Raw genomic sequence first — 9,545 nt, forward strand, 5'->3', positions numbered from 1 at the left:
CTGTTCATTTTCCAGTGTAATATAAAAGAAAGACAACAGATCTGAAAACCTGTGAAATTCTCGACAAATTTAAACCTTGTTTATGAAAGCTATGCGCAGTGAGGCAAGAAAGACTTCAAGGATTTGCAAGGGCTGAAAGAGGAAGTCTCTGCCAGGGCAACAGCAGTGTGAATGTGCACCATCACATCTGTACGTTTGGCACAGTCATCTCAATCTCCACTTGGCAGCTATGGAGAAGGGAAGGCAGGAAGGGACCATAGAGAAAGGAGCCTATTTCTCACCATAAAACCACAAGGACAGAATAAATGGCTTTTCCTAGGATGCAGAGAAGGGAAAAGCAGCCTGCAGACTTGCAAGGGGAGAGATACTGCTCACATTCAATAGCCATAGTGGTCTCAATACTATCCATCTGGTCACTGCCATCCATGTGGTTACAAAAAGACTGTGAGTCATGGAGGCCAAGGTGAAACTCCATGTAGTCATAATTATCATCTTGGTAGCCAAAAATTGCTGGCTCCAGCACCTCACCCCCCTACCACCTCTCTTAGATTTTGCAGGGTTACGTTTGGGCCCTGGAATCCATATACCATGAGTGAGCTCACATAGATACTGCGGCAGGCGTCCAGTGGTTCATGCTGGCATGGAAGCCCATCATGGACTAAAACCTGTAGGTGAAGGCCAGGGAATACCCAATGAGAGAGCACAGACTGGTTCTCCAGAATTCACACATGACGGGTTCCACGTGGGTGATTTCTCAGAGCAACTTAAGGTAGGAGTGTTCTCCAAGTGTGGTCTGTCAATCACCTGGGATACTTAGTTACTGGGTCCTACCTCAGACCTAGTGAGTCAGAGCTTTCAAGGGTTAATTCCATGAATCTGTATCTTTAGCCAGTTCCCAGGTCTTCTTTCACAGGCTAAAGTCCAATAATGACTACACTAGAGATGGCTTTCGAACCAGCTTGATGACCACAAGCATGGGAGAAAAGATGACTATGCAAAAGAGGAACGGGACTAAATCTTGCCTTCTTCATTCTGAGTCTTGAAGATTTTATTCCTATGAAAGTTAGATTGACCCTTAAGAACCACACATGTAGTAATGAGGTATATATGGACTTAAGCTCTTTGGTAATCCTCCCCACAGTTTGCCAATGATATCTTTCTCTTACAAATTATTTTTCTTTCTATATTCCAATTTACAAAATCAAATTTGGATGTGAAAACAAACGCCTATGAACCCAGGAGAGGTGACTATCCAACTATTAATACAATTCTAGTGCCTGAAAAAAAGACTGTCTTTAAATGAGTCTGCTTTAGTTATACAGACCCTGTTTACATAAGCTGGCTTCTCTACCTGGATCACTCCCTCACTTGGGTCATTTCCAAACATTCCAGGTTTACACATGTGTACTAAGTTCAGAAAGCATATTCACAAGAAGCTATGTGTTAAGTTACTTGGACTTCCAAAAGTCCAAGAACCCAAGTGCACCTGTGCTTCATATGGTTATAAATTTTCAGAAGTCCTTGTAGTGCTTAGAATTCCACATTTTTATGCTCTTTCATTTCATTGTTCTTTTAAAGTAAACAAGGAAAGGCAGATGAGAAAACAGAAAATACACAATTAAAAAATACCTAGTAAGTTTCAAACTGAAGGTGTAAAAGTCAGAGTTGCAGAAGTTATCTTGGCAAAGAAATCAGTGTACCTATAGGTATTTAATATTAATAATTAAACTGTATAATGTACAATTATGGCTACCTATGAGTATAGTGTAGGTGCCAAGAACTTTGTGAAGTATGCTATGTGCATTATCTAATTTTATCTGATGACAATCCCATGGAAGGTTCTTTCATTATCTCTCAAACTTGGTAAACTAAAGCACAGAGAGGTTAAGTAACTTAGTCAAAGTCACACAACTAATAAATAGAACGGAAATTTGCATCCACAAAGTATGACTCCAGAACCAAACTCAACATTTAAGCTCTGCTACTTCCCATCTTCAACAGTGCATCACATGCAGGGACTAAGATGTGTTTAATCATCAGCATTTCCAGATGTCTAAGAATATGCACAATGGCTAATTTATTTAAATAAAGAAAATTTCATATATATAAAATTGAAATGGCTGTGTTTATATACGAGTATGCGTATTTGTATACAAACAATGGCATTTTTGTGCTGTTATTCTAAGCATTAGATTTTTCATACCATGTAAGTTTTACCTTCTACTTCAGCCTGTGAGAAAAAGTTTTTTCACATCCAAAGTATCAAATCTAAGGAAATCACAGGGTCCACACAATTTCTCTGTGAAGCTTAAATGCTAGTGTTAATGCTGGAAGTTTTCTATTCTTACTTGTAATATTTAATTTCCCTAGACTCAAATTTTAAATATTCTAAATTCTCTGGGTCTCATTTTTCTAATTTATCAGTGAAGATTTTGTACAAAGATCTCTTTTAACTCTAAACATACAATGACACTGATTTAATGATGGTCTTTGAATGAATGGTAGTCATTACCATATCCTTACCTATTATTAGGTTACCATTAAAAAAAAGGCAAAAACTGTAACTACTTTTGCACCAACCTATTTCACAGGAATAGGAATCTGTTAAGCCTAAGAGGAATTTGAAGCTGAGCCCTGGCTCGAAATCAGTGTAAGCCAACCAAGAGTCCAGGCCTCCAGGCGATGAAAACCTTGTTTACTACACTATTCGTCTGATGGACCTCTTTAACTAATACACATCAAAAATCACAGCTCTCTGTAGAATTTTACACAATTTTAACACTGGTATACTAAGCAAAGATTTAGAAGAATTCACTCATTATCTCTCACAATGGGCCTTTTCTTAGTGTAGCTCAAAGTACTTTTTAAAATTTCATCACGTCTTCTTAATTGTGTTATAAAAAAGTACACATCACATCACAGTATGGAAAATAAATATTAGGCTGTTGGTGAAGATTTAACTGCAAATATTCTCCTTGAAGCTAAAGTAAATAATACAGAAAAGAAACTTTATTCCAAGAGAAAACAATGAAAAACCGTACTCATCTACAGTTCTTTCACATGCAAAGGATATAAGCATAACAATCTCTGATAATCATGATTGAGTAACTCTGCCAGGCCCACTGGAATCACAGAGCACCTTTTATTTATTTTCAGATGTGTACAGAAAAAAAAGTGGAATATGGGCCCCAGTTAATATTGTTTGTGTCCATTTATCTAATCTTCGTTTTGCTGATATAATGATAACATAATAACATAATGGCTATTTCAGAATCTCAGCCAAAAAGAAAAGAAAAAGTTGATTAGCTTTAGCCTGCATAGCACAGGATATCGCTCTCTCTCTGTGCTTTTCTTATTTTTAAATTCCATTTCCCATTATAAACTCAGAAATGCAAATGCTTTGTACATTCATATTTATTTCCAAAATAAAATGCTCTGTTAGGTCCATGAATTTCAATCTTTATTTGTTGATGATAGAACTGTCTTTATTAAAAGACTAAGTCATTTTTCATAAAGTAGGTATGAAAGCCTGGTCATCTTTTGTACTAGTATATATGTATTTTAATCCATCTCTGCTATTTATGAGATCATAGAATTGATGTGGCACCAAATAGATCAAAAGCAAAAGGGTGATTGTTTTTTATTAGTATATATGCTTTCTTCCGTATTTTTTCACTGACTTCTAAAAAATATGCTTATACATTTCTTTTCAGACTGATTATCTGGTACTGAATATCTTGAAACTGACCAGGGGGGCAAGAAAAGTGTTAACTTGGCTAAGGCAAGATGACCCGTAACCAATGCAGTAAGTTTGAATAGCATGATTATGGTGATAAACAGCTACTACCATTTCTTGAACAACCACAGTGTGCACAGTACTCTACTGCTGGCTCCCGAGACATTATCCTATAACCAAGTCAGGCCATTTCACAGATGAAGAAATTGAGGGCCAAAGAAGTTAAGTAACCCCTGCCCCCAAGCTCTCAAATCTGGTGGTGAGTGGCTAAGCCATGGTTTGATCTGGAAAAATGCTGTGTTCCTAAATACCACACTACACTGCCTTTACAGACCAGGTAGCTCTCCATCCAGGCTGGAAAGGGGAAGATTTTTAAAATACTGACATATTAAACCATCCGCTAGAGATGGCTAAGAGCATCACTGTTTTTCTAAAGCTCCTGAAGTGATTACAGTGTGAATCCAGGAGAGAGAACAACTGGATTAGAGGATACCAAGGAATATTCATTTTCTTAATAGGAATATTTCTTCAATTAGTGCTAGAATAACAACTAAAGTTCAAGTTGTTTATCTAGAACAGGAACCTGAAACAGGAACACCAGACGGGGGCATACATCAGCACCAGCATCATCAGAAGATTTTTGTTTCCTCCCCTCAACCTGCTCCTCCTTCTGCCCCACGTGCAGATCCCACATGGCATTTTAGTGCTTAAGTAGACCCAGGAGGTAACCCACGCCCTTCATCTACAAGTGATACAGGAGCCCAGAAAAGAAACAGCCGTGCTCAACATCTCACCCTAGCAATAAGGAGAGCTTGAGTCTCCTGCGCCCTATTTCAGTGCTCCTTTTGCTGAAAAATTTTGGAAGCAGTAGGAAAACAGGTGGGGCATAGAGTCAGCCAAGGCACCTGAAGAGAATTTTAAGAAATAGAGAGAGCAGAGACAAAAAAGAGAGAGAAAAAAAAGTCAAAGCAGAGTGGGAAAGGAGAACAGCCACAATCTGCAATCTGCAAATAATAGGGAAATGAGAAGGAATATTTAACAAAGCAACGCAACTGGCCAGAGAAAAATGTAGTAAGGAGAACTAGCAACTGCAATCATGTATCAGTAAAATGAGGTACAAATACAAGGGAATAAACAAACCTTCCATTCAGCTTCGGAAAGCATATCCAAGCCCACAGTACTTTCAAAATAGAAAATAATATTGAAGCAAAAACAAACTGTAGAAAATCTCCAGGCAGAGAGGCAGGGGCTGCTAGAAAACCTGTTAAGCATCATCTACTGCCTTGCTTTTCAAAGCGCAGTTCAAGGATCACCTCTTTCAAAATCACCTGGGAGCTTGTGAGAAAGGCATAATCCTGGGCTTCATCCTAGACTTGTTCAACCAGAATCTGCATTTTAATAGGATTTTCTTAATGATTTATATGCACATTAAAATTTAAGAAGCACTGGTTCTACTATAAAAACCATGTCGAGGTGTTAATAAAAAACAGTTATTACACAAATTGGGACTACAGAACTGGGTAAAACTCAATCCAACTAGTTAAATTATTTGTTGATGTCCTATGATACGACAGGCTCTGAGCTGTGTATTTCAGGAAATGAAGGTCCCATGTTAGGCAACGCTGGTGCAGTGCTCTTAGGTGAGAATGCAGAAAGCACATATATATCAGGAAGACTCTGACTCGTAGTCCACAGGGAAGAGGTCCAGCAAAATATAACAGTTTGCTGGAGCAAAAGCTGGAGTGCAGAGGGAGATCAGGAGGCATGTAGCAATTGCACTGACTCTCTGACAAGTGGAAATGATTGTAGGGAAGTGAGAGGGCCCTTCCTAGCAGAGGGAACAACATAAGCAACGACACAGAGCTCAGAGACCTGCTGTGTTAAGGAAACACTGCCTTCAGCCTAGAGAAGCCTCAAATTGTATCAAGGAGACTTGGGACTCTATGATGACACCTCAAGTCTACCAAGGGTAGGGAGGGGGAGCTAGTGGGATTGTTAGGACCCCATTCCAACCATTTAAGATTATATTTTAATAGTAGATTCCAACATTGAAAAATAATATTTGAAATGTATCATGGAGCCAATACATATGGTGCTTTTAAAATGATCACCTAGCGCTGTGCTGGTCATGTAGTAGGCACTCAAATATTCACTGAATAAATTAATAAATTAATGACTGGATCAACCAAGCAATGAGATCAAAGTAAAAAAAATGCAGCACTACTTTGAGGCTGGACTGCAGAGGGTCTTCACTGTTTGAGGAGGGGTTTATATGTCACTTGGTAGGACACTAAGGAAAAGTTTACTAGCCAGTGATTAAGCTCGGTTCTCTTCTGCGAAGCTTATTCTGCAAAACTGAGTGTGAAATCAATTGGGAGAGAATGGAGAGGGGAAATGAGTCAGGAAGCCACTGTGATAGCCTTTAGAAAGAGATAATAAGACAAAAAAATAGCCACCATGGGAATAGAAAGATGTAGAAGCAGGCATCATAAAGCATCGTGGAGATGAAGTCTGTGGGACTTTGTGAATTTTATGTGGAAAGCAAAGATACTGGGAGGGTCATCAATGACTAGGAGAAATATTAAAATGGACACAAAGTCACCCTTGTTCACTTAGGAGAAAGATGTTAATTAGAACTTAGACCTGGTAGAGTTGAGGCACCTGAGAGCGATATAAAGCTATCTCTCAGGTGGTTCAAAATGTAAATATAAAATTTTGGAGGGAGAGTAGAGCTAGGATGTCACTTCAGGAAGAAATAATCTAGCACTAATAAAAAGAAACAACTGAATACAAAGTAACATACAAAAGAGCAAAAAGGAGATAACCTATAATCTATGCCACAGAGATCAAGAGAAATCCCCCCAATTTTTTTTAAAAACAGAAAGAAAGAAAAAGAAAAGGTAAAAAGACCATACTGAGACACAGTGGGGACAGAGACAGGAATTGGGTGGGGTGGGGTGGGGGGGGGTGGAAAAACAGAGATAATGAAATGGCATGGAGCGGTTATAATAAAAACCAGAGGCACATAAAGAGCGGTGGGAAACTAGGACAGACACACACTCCCTGTTCTTTAGATCTTTGAAGACATATAGGATATTATGGGAACAGCAGAGCAAATTTTGCTCTTTATTTATGTGAACAAAGACTCACTCCTGTAAGAAGTTAATTGCTCAATTTTTAAAATATAAATTGTTGCTGTTAAAAATCAAGCAATGATATCTTCAAATTCAGCTGGGGAAAAAAAAAAAAGTCTAAGGGCAGCGGAGGCGGGGTGGCCAGTCCAAGGACTTAAGATCCTTGTCTTTTTCATGGTGCCCAACTGCACATAGCATCAGTCTATATAGGCATTTCACCTTTCAGAATTGTTTTGAAAGATTTTTTTTTCTTTTTCTCTGAATCAGGTCACTTGCCTGAGAAAAAGAATGCTGAGGGCACCTGATGTGCTTTGATCGATCCTCATTTAGTAGTTACACTTTTTAGAGTTTTCCTCCAGCTGCTGACAGGTCTCACTAATTGGCCATATTTGGGTGACAAGTACTAATGACAGTTCCGTCTCTGATTTGACTGTAGAGGAGACACCTCCATTTGGTTGTCTTTGTACCTCAGTTGAAGAAAAATACATTAAATTCATTGTTTTTTCTTTTTGCTCTGTGAATCTGTATATTGTTAAAATACTGTAAAATATCAACTTTTTTTCAATATAGATAATACTTAGTGGTTATTAAACTTCTATAAAGAGATCATTACTTATGTAATGTAAAATAATATACTGCAAACAAAGTACATAATTAGGCTGCAAAACATTAATATCACCAAGATGATTCCAACATGGACAGTAATTTTTCCTTTGTTAGGAGAATTCACCTTCCCCAAAGCATTTTGCTACTAATGCATCCAAGAGAGGTCAAGGAGATCTACAAGAACAGCTATTTGGTTTGTGGTTTTTATCCCAAGCTTCCTCAAATCACTTTTGGAAATAGGTAAGAGTGTAAATTATAAATCCACAAATATTTAATTTATGTGAATATAGAATCTGAAAAAACAACCAACACTTTGATCAAGTAAGCATTTTTTTCCATCTTAAAAACCTCAAGCAACAGAACTTGCAATGCTGTATTTTGCATTCTAAAGGCATTTATCTGTTACAGGCAAGGGGCATCACATACTCAATGCACATATGGCATCAAAATAAGATTAAAGGACTCTGAAAACCGATGAAATTTGGCCCTGGAACATTTAAGGGAGTTCTTTCAAGCCAAAGCCTTTAACTTATCTAAGATGTAGCTTATTGACTTTATGAAAAGCCTTCTTGTTAATTAGATAAATGCATTTCCTACCGTTTCATGATTTGTGTGGAAGCTGCCAGTTTCCACGCTTTATGCTGGGCCCTATAACACAAATGTTTTGTTCCTTCTATAGGCACATCTTTTGCTACTACATCTTGACAAAGTTTGCATTCCCCTTGGTGTGATATTCCTCAGCAAAGCAAAACCAAAAGGAAATGCAAACCTCATCTCTGTATGAAAATGAAAGAAGACGTTTCCCAACCCAAGAACTTTTGAGCGCATTCCAAAACTGCGTTTATTTTGTATTCATGGGTGTGGGGAGAGGGGGGATACTTCTTGGCAATTTATTTCCCCTGAAGAACAGCACTCCCTATCCAGGTTCACCATAAAAACTGTTTGTCCTCCAGAGTCTAGGGAAGCATCGTCCTGCCAGTTCTCCCTTCTCCCCACGGGCCCCCGCACATAACAGTGGCGAAACAGATGGTCCTCCCCCTCCCCTTCTCCTCGTCCCTTCCGCAGTCCCACAGTGTCCTCCCACCCTTCCTTGACACCTTCACCAGCGCTTAGTGTCCGAGGCCGCCCCTCAGGGCTTCCAACAAGTGCAAACTTTGGGGACCTTCTGAACTCTCCCACGACCCCAAGCTTCGACCGCTACCCTCCTCTCACACCTCGGTCCCCTAACTACCCATTTGCCGGTCATTGAGAGAAAGACAAACCCCAAACTTCCAGCCCAGGTGACGAGGCGCTGCGGCTAACCACAGCGGGGCACTCTCCTCGTCCTCTCTCCTCTCCATCCGTCCTTGGAAATTGGAGCCTACCCTGGGGAACTGAGGAGTCTGCTCCTGTGGCTTCCACGACCTAATCCTAACTCCAGGGACTCGCAGGAGTTAGGATTAGGTCGTGGAAGCCAGAGGCGCCTGGGCGCCCTCCTCTACAAGTGGGACCGCAAGTGCAAACTCTACTGGGAGGGGGGGCTCCCGGCCATTCCCTGGGGCGGCGCGCCCAGGTGCAGGCTCGCTAAGCGGAGGCGGGCGGGGGCCAGGCAAGCAGAGGGCGCCCATTCCGGGGGCGCCGGGCTGGGCTGGGCGCCCGCAGCTTACCTCGGCGCGCGGGCCGCGGGCGCGTGGGGCAGTGGCTCCTCCAGCCGGGAAGCTGTTGCTCACGCTCGGGTGGTTGCTGCGGTCCCGCCAGGGCTGCACCGGGGCTTCGCGCAGACGTTCTCTCGCGATCTGCTGCAGCCCAGGAGGTGGCGGTGGCGGCCGTGGAGGTGGCGCCGGCGACAGCTCGGCCCGGCACGGCCCCTGAACTGTCCAACTCTTGCCCGCGCGGGGCTTCAGCGCCCGGCCGCTGCCCCCGCACTGAGCGCCTGCGCGCCGGGCCTCGCCCAGGTGAGGGGCGTGTGCCCGGAGCCCGCTGGGCGCGCCCGGCCCGGCCCCGCCGCGCGCCCGCCCCCCTGGCCTGGCCGAGGACCCCGGGGTTTGGACTTGCCAACGCCACTCTCGCGCGCCGAAGCTGTGACGGTT

At 41.7% G+C, this 9,545-nt stretch overlaps 1 protein-coding gene across 1 annotated transcript in view; it reads right to left on the reverse strand.

The window, feature by feature from the left end:
- Nucleotides 1-8,728, reverse strand: part of LOC105499530 (zinc finger protein 385B) — a 415,582-nt gene extending 406,854 nt beyond the window's left edge. Inside the window, exon 1 of the mRNA XM_071072997.1 lies at nt 8,708-8,728. The gene's annotated coding sequence lies outside the window, so the exon portion shown is untranslated. The remainder of the gene's footprint in view (nt 1-8,707) is intronic.
- Nucleotides 8,729-9,545: the final 817 nt, after the last annotated feature.

The sequence above is a fragment of the Macaca nemestrina genome, chromosome 11 (assembly GCF_043159975.1).
Source record: "Macaca nemestrina isolate mMacNem1 chromosome 11, mMacNem.hap1, whole genome shotgun sequence".
Classification (NCBI taxonomy): domain Eukaryota; kingdom Metazoa; phylum Chordata; class Mammalia; order Primates; family Cercopithecidae; genus Macaca; species Macaca nemestrina.